Source organism: Struthio camelus, chromosome 14 (assembly GCF_040807025.1).
Source record: "Struthio camelus isolate bStrCam1 chromosome 14, bStrCam1.hap1, whole genome shotgun sequence".
NCBI lineage: Eukaryota > Metazoa > Chordata > Aves > Struthioniformes > Struthionidae > Struthio > Struthio camelus.
Genome location: NC_090955.1, coordinates 6747124 through 6759807, shown reverse-complemented (window position 1 = coordinate 6759807; position 12684 = coordinate 6747124). Strand labels below are relative to the sequence as shown.

Here is a 12684-nt window from a genome sequence, read left to right as displayed (position 1 = left end):
CAGATGTGCTCATCAGCAGCAGATAAAAGTCTGAGTATATTTCAAATCTGTGTTCCAAGCCAAAACAGAAAGTGTTTCTTGTTTCAAAGCTAGAGAGTAAGCATTCACTACTAGAAAGTCTTCCTTATGGAGTCCATTCCCTTCTCACAGACAGAAAGGAAGCACATACCAGGAGAGTACCTTGTCCAACTTTACACACACGAAAAAGTAGGGTTTTAGAGCTGGGAACACAGTTCAAGTCTCAGCCCAGGGCCCCACCCATAGAAGTACAATCCCTCCTCCAAACAGTCTGCCAGAATGGCACTGAAATGGAATGTAAAAAAGTCTTGCAGTAATCTGCTTTTTCTGCTTTGTTACTAAATGCTCCAAATGCTGCTGGAAAAAGATTTCAGATTCAGGCTCTAAGAACATTTAACAACCCAACTAATAACTATATTTCACCTCCCAGACTATGAGAATGCAATAAAGCTGCAGTCTAGGCTCCTAGTCTCTGGAAAGGGAGATCACTTGTGCTGATGGAGTAAATACATCACCTTGTGTCAGCTGGTCCTTCTGAACCCCAGAGCACATTATCCCAGGAACAGAAATCATTCTACTCAGCTTTCAGTAGGAACTTTATGTTCCAGTTGCCTTGTCCTTAATTTTGGATAAGCATCATCATGTTTTCTAGCATGTTTCCACATCCATTCTTTTCCCCCTCCATTCTTAGTAGCTCTCCCAAATAACAGAATGCTGCCTAAATGAGATATGTACACACACATAAAACAAACTAATTAACAGTCTCAGCCTAAATCAGTGAAATCAGCATGCCTTAAGCAATGATTTAGCAGTTCAACATGCTGCTTTACCAGACTCTCTTTCCGAGGGGTCCTCACTAACATTTAGTTCCCTGCTGGGGAGCCATTCCCAAAATTCAAATTCTTTAGGGATTTTGATCTCAGGATGGAAGCATCCCAGATTTCACACTGACCTTAAAGGCTGAAACATCTGCTACAGGCCACAGTGTTTATCAGGCACCAGCTAGCAGCACAGACCTCTGATACCAAAGGGATGAACGTCTGTTCAGACGGAAAGATAAATAGGAAACCTGGGAAGAGGTGAGCCCTCCAATCCCATGTGAGCAACTGAAGGGCCTAGAGTTTTTGAAGTACCATAGTTTCTACTGATCCAGGTTTAAAACAGAAATTCGTTCACCTACTAAGACAGTAAGAGCTACTGTCCAGGGGGAATGCCTCTACTTTCCCGCTAAATCCTGTTTTTATTCTACTTTATCCAGCTGTCATCTTCTCTTGCAAGATGTATTTGCTCATCTTATATGAAGAAAGGTGAAGAGGGAAGGGCTAGGAAAGTGGAAAACATTTCTCAAAACTATACAGTTGTGTTTTTTCCAGGGCTCACAGATTCTGCTTTGCAGCATTTACTGCACCAAAGCATCTATGTTGCAGGCACCAGAGCAAAGATTTTCGTCAGCTGTTCACAGCCATTTAATCCCAGTGGGAGTAATCTTCAAATTCAATGACATAAGCTCTACAGTTGCATAGACTTTCTCCCAAACAAGATAAAACAATGAGATTCAAGGTACTAGTTCTTGTTCATATCTTCTGGTAATTCGGTATGACCTGCTGCTTTTGATGCCACCTCACACAAGGCATTTCTAAGTGATTTTCCTGGCTCTCGCAAGGGCAATAATTACTGCATTTCCAGGAGACATGAACCAACTTCTGCATCCCAAGCTGAGAGCAGCTGTTAGACTCCTGGCACTGCACCTTTCCCACACTCAGGAGTTCTGCCTATGCTCACATTAACCCACCTCCTTTCCACACCACCCACAAGCACTGTTTCTCTAGGTGCTTTGCCAGATCCTTCTCTTTGCTCTAGATTCTTTTGCATCTGTGAAAATTCCACATCTCCAGACCTGTCAAACATTCGAAGAGAGTATGCAGTGCTTGACCTCACCAGCAGGCAGGTGAGCATTAGGCGATCTGGGCTACCCTGTGCATTTGTCACATGAGTCAAGACACAAGGTACTCCACAGTGTGAGGTTCACATTCCACAAGCTAGCCACGTTTTCTGCGTTACCTGGAGCAGGAAAATTCTAACCACAAAGATATCACAGCCTATCTCAGCCAGCATAAAGCCTCTAAAAGCCCAAACCAAAGAAGCATGCTCTGGCAGACGGACAACCGCTCTGGAGTGAGCGAATGAAGTCTGGCTCCAAGATCTTAGAGGAAGTCACTACCAGAGAGCATCGCCTCTGTATGGAGCAGGGCTCCGCTTGGCTGAGGCAGTAAAGATAACCGGAGATCTGTGAGCTCAGCACACCTCCTGGGGAGCTTCGTGTGCTTCAGCAATGTGGCGAGAAGCAGCTGCAGACTCCAGAGGCCTTTTTCCTCCTGCCAGAACCTGAACACAGCCTGAGGGTTGATTCCTGGTAACACAAATCTGAGCTCTGCTTCTTGCCAGATTTAGAGGAACCAAGGGTTCTCCTCATTTCCAGTCTCCTCTCTACTCTCCCCACATGCCCACCCCCCCCACACTTATCCATTCCTCTCCAGAAGAATGGAGGACAATCTCCCTGTCCTTTTCTCCTGTGCCCATCTGTAATATAATCCATCTTTGCTAGCACACAGCCAATTAAAGTACCAGGTTAGGGAGGGGGCAGGGGGACACCAAAACCCCAAGCCACACACCAGCGTTCTGGCATTCTGGCTGAAGAAAACCATGCAAGCCTTTATTTACAGAAAGCCATTCCTGCACTCACCCAGGATTACAGCAACAAAGAAGGAGCATAAAGAGAGGTGGGAGGACTGCAGCAGCATAAGGGAGATGAGGAACTGGGGACTCCTTTTCTTTGATGTTTTGATGATCACGTCACAGCAATTACTATGCTAAAGGCAGTGCTATATCGCTGGTAAATAAATCATCTGAGGAAATTAATTGCACAGGAAGCTTGCATCACAAGTCATTGCAGGTAGAAATTATTACAAAAGTCAAAGCATTTTAGATACAGAGGATAAATTTCAAAGTAGTAGAAAAATACCAATGTATACTCTAGAACATTTCTCCAAGCCTGAGTACGTGCCTGAACAGGGAGGATAACGGAGACTTCATCTGCTTTGGGAAATAAAGCCATCAGTTAATCATATGTACTCTATCAGGGACAGAAAAAGGACAAAGAACTAGAGTAAATGTTTTCTATGCAGAAGAGCCTGGCACTAGGTTTTCTGAAGATACCCCTTCTGTTATGGCATTAAAAACAGACAGACTAATTAGTAGTATATGGAGTTGTCTGTAATGTAGAAAGCTATCTTTTCTTCCTTTTCCCTTCCTATCACAACTAAACAACCTGATCTAACATATCATGATTACATGGAATTTCATACCCACATTTCACAGGGCATTCCAAAGTAAAAAGCATCTCAAGTATGCAATGATGATCAGGTGATTCAAGTAACCTACTATGCAGATACTCATTTTACAGATGAGTAAACAGAGCCATGAAAAGGTTAAGAGATTTGCCCAAGATCACATAGCAAGGCAGTGCTGAGGCTAGAATAGCCACAGCTCTAGCTTCTCAGCCACATTACCTGAAAGAAAACTTCACAAAATGCATTGAGCTAAAGATACAGATACAATCTCCTGGGTTCAGAAAAATTGCTGGCACAGGACCCCACCAGGCATATGTGCCAGGACTCCTCACCTGTCCCAGCTCCAGTGCTGAAGGCCTCACCTGCACTGCAGCAGCTACACCTGGCAGGGCTCTTTGGGAGACAGCAGAGCAGAAAAAAGGGGAAGGGCAGAAGAGGACACAACAGCAGTGGGCAAGGCTCCACTGACACAGACCTTGGCCATTTCCAGTCTGCAGTGTTATTTTCTCTCCTCTTGCCTTCTGCCTTCATTCAGTCTCTCTCCTCTTCCAGTCTTAGCCAAGTCTAATTTCCCTAGTTGCTTGCCCTAAGCACCACCTCATCCCTCCCATCCCTCTGCTCCCAGCCCATTGCTCTGCTCCAGAAATACTCTCTAAATGCCTGCTTTGCAATTCAGAACATCCTTAAACTCCTCCATCAGCTCCATATTTGGCTATAATCCCCTTGGATCCAAAGTGTTTATACAGTATTACTTGCAAGATTTAACTCAAAGATGATTAATTTGGTTCTGATTTTTGGCACCACTGATTTCAAGACTGTAACAGAAAATCTAATTTTCAGTATTCTATGGACCTTGCCTTGAATCAAAGCACTTAGGACTTTGATAAGCCTGTTTAGAGCCCTGAAGTGGATTTTTTTTTTTAAATAAAAAACAGTTCTACTTTTATTCTCATTTGTTTAAACCCACCTAGTGTTGATAGGAGCATAGAGTCTATGATCACACTCATAATAGCTGTATCATGAGTATTTCAGATCAAAGTCCAGCCCACCCTGCTTGCAAGCATTTAAAGCCCAGAGCTGGAATAAGAATACATTAAAACAACAAGAACAGCGAGTGATGCTATTCACCAGCACAAGCAAGGACAGTGCTTGCCTACACAGCTCTGTGCAGCACAGGTGCCCCTGGGGTGCGGGAAATTCTCAAAAGGAGACCTTTGGTTGAACATTTTGCCCCATGGGACAGGATTAACACAGCAGGGTCAGGACACTCCTTTGAAAAGGCCAATATAGATGCCACAGCGCCTCACCACTGGCAGCCAGCATGCTGTGCCCAGGACAAAGCCGTTCCTACTCATTGTCACAAAGGGACGGGGATATGTACACCAGCCTAACATCCCAATGGACTACATAATATCTATGCATGCCATTTAATACCTCTGTCGGGTGGAAGAGTAAGGGAACAATTTATCTAGGTTTGTGCTTCTAGCTTTTCACATGGGAGGCAGAGCAGGTTTGCTACTCTATTTGCATGTCAGTACCCATGGTGCCCTTCACACTAACAGCAATTTCGGAGCAGCTGAACTATAGCTGGTGGCCAACTTGTCTGCTTCTAGCTCTGGTAATAGCAACCAGGTGGTAGCAGGCACTCCTGAACACTCAGCTAACTGTAGAAATAGCTTGATTAATACTGATAATTAAAATTCATGCTTCAACACAAAGGGATATTGCTAGATCAGGGTCCAAGAGAATGTTTTCTTCATGAAGAGGGTCACATCTTTTCTTTCTAGGCTGAGTTACTGACACAAGCAGCCATGTAATCTGGAACAGTAGTCACTCCCGTGGGCTGCAAATGTCTGCATTCCTTGAAGAACCACCACCTAGACTCTAAGCTGATAATAAAATCAGGACAATATTTGAGACACTGAGGATCATTTACACCATCTGAGGCTTTAACCCATAAAACCAAGTACAGGCTTTTCCAAACTCAGCTGAGCAGGCAGAAAGCCCACACTAGGTTCTAGGAACCAGCCTTTGCCCAGGCTAACATAGGGGGTTACTATCAGCTTCCCTTGCAAAGGTACCTGATTCACATCAGGGAGTATTTCTCTCCCCCCATTCTATGAATTAAGCAAGCATCTGTTAGTAACTTCAACCTTGAGCACTAAAGTTGGTAAATTTTAACTCAAGCCAACTACAGCTAATGCAAAATGTTTTCCTCAGTCTTCCCAGGGCAAGTTTTTGTTTCTCAGAACTAGATTTCTTGCCTTTACATAAAAGCAGATGCCACTCAAACACAGTAAGTTTTTTGCCAAGTCTAGGCAGCTGCCACAAATGATGGTACAACTTGGAAGAGCGCTTAGGAAAGCGGGAAGAATAGGAGCCTGTTTCAGTTTGCCTGTTAACTTTGAACATATCGATGCTCTTAAGCAGTCCGCTCACCTTCTGCAAGACAAAAATCAAAAATTATGGAAGTACTATTTGCTGTCTGAGATCATTAACAATATGCAAGAGGAACAGCTCCTCCTCGGTCGGACCTTTGCTAACTGAACATGTAATCATGGGAGCTATGTTTTTCAGTATGTCAGTTCAATTTCCAACTCTTCAATTTGAAGATAAAAATGTTTCTATTGTTTAAAAAGCTTTCAGTTGCTTGCAGGTTGTTCCAAGTATCATTGTATCCACTGCAGCCCAGATAGTTGCTGCTCTTTTGTTACCGTTTTGCATGCAAGCCTTCCACTTGTATGAAATCTAAGAGACTACAAGCTGCCCCTTGGCAACAACAGCTGGCTCATAGCACAACATCTCCCTGGCAGAAAACATCTCCCCTGCACTTAAAATTGCTGCAACTTCCAACACTTCTAATTTCTCAAATCAATGCTACACCAACCAGAACAGAAAGTCTTTCCCCCCACACGACCCAGCATAATAGAATGCTCCTGAAAAGTAATTTATCTTCAGGAAAGAGTCAAGATAAGCTGGCAGAAGTCTTACTGCAGTCAAAGTCAACACTAGTTACATTTTTACAGTAATTAAAAAGCTGATTACGTTTTAGTAAAAGTTCACAAATTGTTTTATGAACTTCAATTAATCCTCACAGGCCAATGCTTCAACCATATCATAATCCTTTCAAGAGTCTAAAAGGGTAAGATAAATGCCCTTGCTTTCCCTGTGCTGGGTATAAGATCACTGCACACTTGCCTATCCCACTAGAGAAGCAATGCTAGAAGTGACACATGAGAAGTTGCCCACAGGTTCCTTTAAGAGTTATAGCCCACAATGTGACACAAACCAATTCCATTACAGCTTTACAAAATGCCTGCGCTGCAGTAGGTTTGTGCAACATGAGCAGTATTACAGCACACCTCAGTTGGGTGGAATTGCCAGACACAGCTTGAGGTCCAACATAACAGACAAAGCCACCCAGCCGCAAAACGCATTAAAAAACCCAAGACCCCGGAAATGGCCTTGATGAGCATTCCCTGAAGAGATTACTTTTGCTACAAAAAAAGGGTTTATTATTTATAACAGAAAACAAAGTGGTTCACTGCAGCTGAAAGCCACTTTCAGTTTTGTAGGTATCTTGTTATAGCACATTATGTAAACGACACCTACACTCATACAGCATGCTATTGTCATGCTAAGATTTGCCAGTATCTAGTAGTCATGAGCACAAGCTTTACCATTAATTTCAATAGAATCAGGGTCTGAGCTTGAAAGCTTGAAATAAGCTTACAATGGCTGATGGCCAAGTTTGTTTCTCTTTCTGCCTGAAACTCTCTTCAAAGCTCTATGGGTCACATTTTCATATCTGGTCACACTTTGGTCAATGAACATGTTTGATTTGCATTAATTGTCCACACAAACTGAGCCACCAGGTGGCTAACCTACTTGGGAAACTTGCACTCCTGTAACTTTTATGAGCAAGAGTAAAGATTGCAGGGCATACCTAGCTACAAGGGATGTTTTTTTATGTAGCACTTAGCTAAACAGTTCAGAAAACTGAGCACATACCAAGCTCTCCAGGACCTGACATGAAGGTTCAAATTGTTTATTTTCTGCTAACTTTTACAAGCAAGTGCAGAAAGCAGTTAGAATAATCAAGACAAGTAGGCACCAAGCTATAGCACTTCACCTAGTCTAGCTCTACCGCCTCTTGTCATTAAGAGCGAGTGACATTTTTAACACATTCTGGAGAATTCAGATCTTTCCACCAGCTTATGAAATATTTTCAGTTTCTTCATTGCTTGAGATAGCTTTGCTTAGGCACACCAACTCTCCCAATAAAGACTACTGTTCCCATAAAAAGCTAATTTATATGCCATTCCTTCCCTCAAAAGAACCTGGGAATCAAAGACTAAACATATTGGCTACTCTTATTTGAAGAGATGTCTCCGAGTTAGCCATTCTAAACGTTATTCTTCTATGTGCAGATTCATGTCTAGAACAGACAGGACAGCTTTTGGAGATTCTTCCCTCTCCTCCAAAAACAATTCCAGGAACAATAAGAACAGAACCAAAAAACCTCATTTTTCAAATGGTACTATGACAGTATTACCATTGAAAATAAATAGAACAGTTAAAGTGATTAAATAGACTTTCAAATCAGCCCAAGAAAAGGAAGTCAGAAACATAAAAATGCACACCATCTGGAAGTCAAGCTCATTTTAACTACAAGGTTATTGAAGATGCACTATGCTGGTTCCAGGGTGAACCATAATCCAAGATCTTAACTTCATATACTCTCCTTCGCATACTTAAGCTGTGGCTACACATACCAGCTGAATATGTACATAGTGGTTGAGTTTATAAGAATTTGTACCACAGGTTCATATCTAGTGCTCTTTTCCTGCCAATTTGTTGGTTCCTGCTACTAAACCAATAACTTGCAAGCCTGTTTACATGTTGCCAGCTCAGATTCATAGCTGGGTAACCTGGGGATAACAATGCCCCCAATGGGCCCTGCCCTGATGTTGCTCCATCTTTAACACCACAGTTTCTGTAAAAAACGTCATTGCAGAGGTCCTAGGTAAGGGTATTGATAAAAAGAGAAAACAAAATTAGGGAAAGCAGAAACGACAAGATTCTGATTTCAGCTGCAGATTTTGATTTCTCCATTTTCTTCTGAGTGGCTCCACAGAAATCAAGGCAGTTACTCTGCACAGACACAACAAAATAACTGCAGTCAGGCTTTACAGCTGCTGACAGAAATGTTTTAAACATTTCCCCAGTAAGAAATACAGCAGATGAAAGAATCAAAAATAATTTTTATTCCATTCCTCTGTCAGAGGAAGGGAAATAAGAATAGAGCTCATTCACTGTATTGCTTTTCTGCATTAGTGTTAACAATCGCTCAATGAAAGGAAGTCCTCTTTAAAAAGAATCCAAACGCCTATTTTGCAAGGTTCTTGTCCATCACATCACATTAGGGATACTCAAGGGACTCTGCTTCTGCTTTACTGAGATTTAACATGGAGATTTTTTCCCCTTCTTATTTCACACTCCTTGGTGGCATTAAGCTTTAGAGGTTCAGAAGCTCCTATGAAGCCCCTTCTATTCAAAATCACTTTTCTGTAGGGAATTGTTGCATAATTTTTTTTTTTTTTAAGTAGTCTTGGGGGGAAAAAAGTCAGAAGACTTCTCAAATTCTGAGACATGCAGATACAATGAACAAATGTATAAATCCTGCTGACTGTTTCAGGTTTGACCCAGAAAAAGGCACCCTTTAGAGCTTATGGATAGAAAACTTCAAATTGGAGAAGAAAAAATTTTAAAGCAAAGTATCAAAACCCACAGCTACTAGCAAACGAGTAGGGGAAAGGATAGGCACAACAGTATGTGAGAGAGCAAAAAGAATGAGAAATTCTTCATTTTAGCTTACATAGATAACAAAACACACATGCACAAATATGATTGCACACAGTATTTCCCCCTGGGAACCCCAAATTTATGGTTGGCCTATAAAGAGGCTAGCACAGCTGCAACAGAAAATAAGCCTGTAATTAAGTCTCTGTTGTGCCATCAACAGATATGGCATTTATGAAGGTACATCCCTAGAGATGTGGATCCCACACACATGCGGCAGAATACTCATACATCTCCTGCTTGCAATCTTGCCTTCTTGCACATTTCATTTTGGGTTTGATTGTTAGACACCCACAAGCATCTATTAAGTAGAGTGAAGAAAGAGTGGCAGAACAAATCCAAGCATTGCTGTTAGACAGATCCAATGAAAGAGGGACCAACAGCATCCTGGGGAAGCATAGTCACCTTCCCCTGCCAAGGCATGCACCACAACCGTGAGGGCAGCAGGGATCCCTGCAACAATGGCATCCAGACACCTCCCCTTGATGGCACATCAAATGTCACATCTTTGCTTTAGTGTGACTTGTGAAATAATATACCATTTCTTACTGCATGGCCAAGAAAGTTATGGGACCAATTATCATTACTGAAGGTACACTATGTATCACACTAAGGAGAAAGCATGCAGAGCCAAGGGATGTTTAAAAGATAGTCCAGGCAAGCCAGCCAGCATTCCCCAAAGGGCTCTCACAGATATGACACTTCTCTACAAAGAAAAAAACAAAAACCTACCCTTTCACAAAGGGTGCGCTCTATGTATAGAGCTGCAGCATACACCTGGCTTCCTATTGCAGTGACCTACTTACCTACCAGATCCTTACAACAACAATCAGAGCAGCAACAGTTAAACTTTCCTTCACAAAAACATATCCAGCCCCTTAAAGAAAAATCCAGCTCCAAGGTTTGTCTGCAGTTTCTATTCCCTGTCCTGTCATAAACGAAAGAAAAAAAAAATCATTAAGTGCTTTTTTGGACCTGCCCTACATCCCAAGAGCACCCTTGCCCTTCCCTGCAGTACTCCGAGCACATACACAGCCCCAGCCACTGCTCCAGAAGCAAAGCCCTCCAGGGAGGGTACACAGACACCAGCCAGCTCACCTGCTCTTCACAGCCCCTGACACAGAGAACATGTGCCACAAATGTTTTCATAAAAATAGAATCCTTTTTGGGATACCAGGGACATGGCTGATCTTTCCTGTCAACAACTTAATACAAGCAGGGCATCACTCTTGTTCCTTCTGGTGGCGGAGACCCTCCTGAGGACGTATTTGATATCTATCTATCTCCGTGCATTGCATTCCCATTTCACTGCTATAAACATCCACACTATGTAAATGCACAGCTAGACAGAAATATCAGCTAATTGTGTATGTGTTTGCTTTGGCTCCCTCCTTTACAGTCAGTGGCAGTACAGTGGTTATTTAAACACTGTGATTTGGTGTTCCTTTTTTGAAAGTGCCCACACTGATTTTAAATAAGGAATAGTTGGCCTCAGACTTGCCCTGCAGAAGGCAGGTTCTCTTTTCTCTTGGCAACTGGGGAAGCAAGATAGCCAAGAGAGGACCCAGAGAACACAGTGATGACGGAGAGAGGGCAGGGGGCCAAAAGGGATGGATTCATCTGAAAATACTTTGCAACAGTTTTTGAAATGATGAGGGAGGGTGGAGGGAAGAGAGAGATCACATCAGAGAAGATAGTAAACAACAAGAAAGCAAATGGAAAGGTTCCAAACAAGCAGATCAGAGCATGACAGCAGAGCCCTTGAATAAGCTGTATTCCAACAGCAGTACTTTCCATACCCAGAAACATTATTCATGAGTTGCACACATGCACAAGGATAATGTGGTCGTAACTCACAGAACCATCAGCAAATAGCAATTTTCCTGCTCACTGCAATAGCTCCTAGCACAATTTAGCAAAGACACAGAAGGTATTCTCCATACTTCCCCTCCTCAAAGCAGCAACATTACTTTTCCTACAGTTGTTCATTATTATTTTCATGTTGACTTAGACTTTCTTTAACAGAGACAGATTTCACAAGCGTGTACTCCCTTGCATCACACTGCACACAGGCTAAAGATATGTAGCCACAGTTTAAAGTCATCTTAAGCTATTGAAAAGCCAGAAACAAACATGTAGCTACAATTCTGTACTATTTCAAATCTGAACATAATTAAAAAGGTGACTAAGCCAAAACAACCCTGAAGCCAAATACCAGGCTCAAGGAGCCCCGAATCAGAGCATGCCAGACTAGGGCCATATCTGCTCTTCACAGTAGGCCCCCGTCTCTAATGGACAGAAACCTAATCCTTAGTCTTGGAAATTTGATCCTAAATTCCAGTTGAATACCATATTTATATGAACTTTGGATTCAACATCCTTTTTACAAAGGTGCTCTGCTATCACACAAGTCTGACATTCACAGGTTTTGATTGAAAAATTAATAAATAGCCCAGGTTTGTTGATTCAGAGCAACCCTGAAAGCCAGATAGCTCCATATGGTCTCATATTTCACTAAGCAGCTCTGATGAGCCCACCCTGGAAAGCATCCTTGCAGGACAGCATTAACATGCTTGGAAAGCCTCAAGAATTCATGCTCCATTTAACACTACTGGGCACCTAACGATCAGCTTTCGGAAACAGAGGGACATTAGAAGACAGTCTCCTTATATACAATCTCTTGTGCAATCATCACTACTGCATTAACAAATGGTTATGTTTATGAAAATCCCTGGACAGTAGCCATACAGTTATTTCTATACACTAGGCAAGTGTAGCACACAAGCGTGCAGAACACACTGCGTGAACATGTGAATCCTCACCTAAAGCACCTCCAATGGGAGTTGTTTAACTGTTAGGAGGAGCTGCTTTTAAGCTCAGGTTGTGGAAAAGACTGTTTTTAGTCAGAAAGTCCACCGCTTAATCCTGGCTCAAAGCCTACGTTTATACATCTGCTTTTGGAGGGTGGACACCAACACTACTAGATCAGTCTTTCTGATATCCCAACAGGAGCAGCAGCCTGTATGCAATAGAAGACAGCAAATTTCCAAAGCCTTTCTATCCACCCACCCACTTAAGAGCAACAGCAACTACAGACAAGCACTGGACAAGTACCTGCCTGTCAATTTAACATCAACACGGGAATTCCTCCTCCTTGTTCTCCTTGGCTATTTGCCTTCACTTTGCACAGCACTGATTGTACAAACCTTTGGTTTTACAGCACACTGATCCAGGGAGCTACATCCATCTCGCAAGGCTGTCTTCTCCCTGCGGTCAGGTAACAGAGTGCCAGCAATTCAAAGGCCCATTTCTGAGGGCAAGGGGATCTGTAAGGGAAAGCAAGTCGCTGCATGTCAACCAGTTATTACAGCAGCTATCTCCAAGGTCGCTGAAATGAAGGGTCACGTGCTGTACCTCCTGGCAATACCTTTTCTCTTGAACTTACAATCTTGCC

The 12684-nt window shown here is 42.6% G+C and overlaps 1 protein-coding gene across 6 annotated transcripts in view; it reads right to left on the bottom strand.

The window, feature by feature from the left end:
* Positions 1 to 12684, bottom strand: part of FRMD4B (FERM domain containing 4B) — a 148528-nt gene that overhangs the window by 117992 nt on the left and 17852 nt on the right. For 3 of the 6 annotated variants that reach the window (XM_068907526.1, XM_068907522.1, XM_068907524.1), the window contains exon 2: positions 12437 to 12556. The exons of the other annotated variants lie outside the window; for them this stretch is intronic. The gene's annotated coding sequence lies outside the window, so the exon portion shown is untranslated. The remainder of the gene's footprint in view (positions 1 to 12436; positions 12557 to 12684) is intronic. 6 annotated transcript variants of the gene reach the window in all.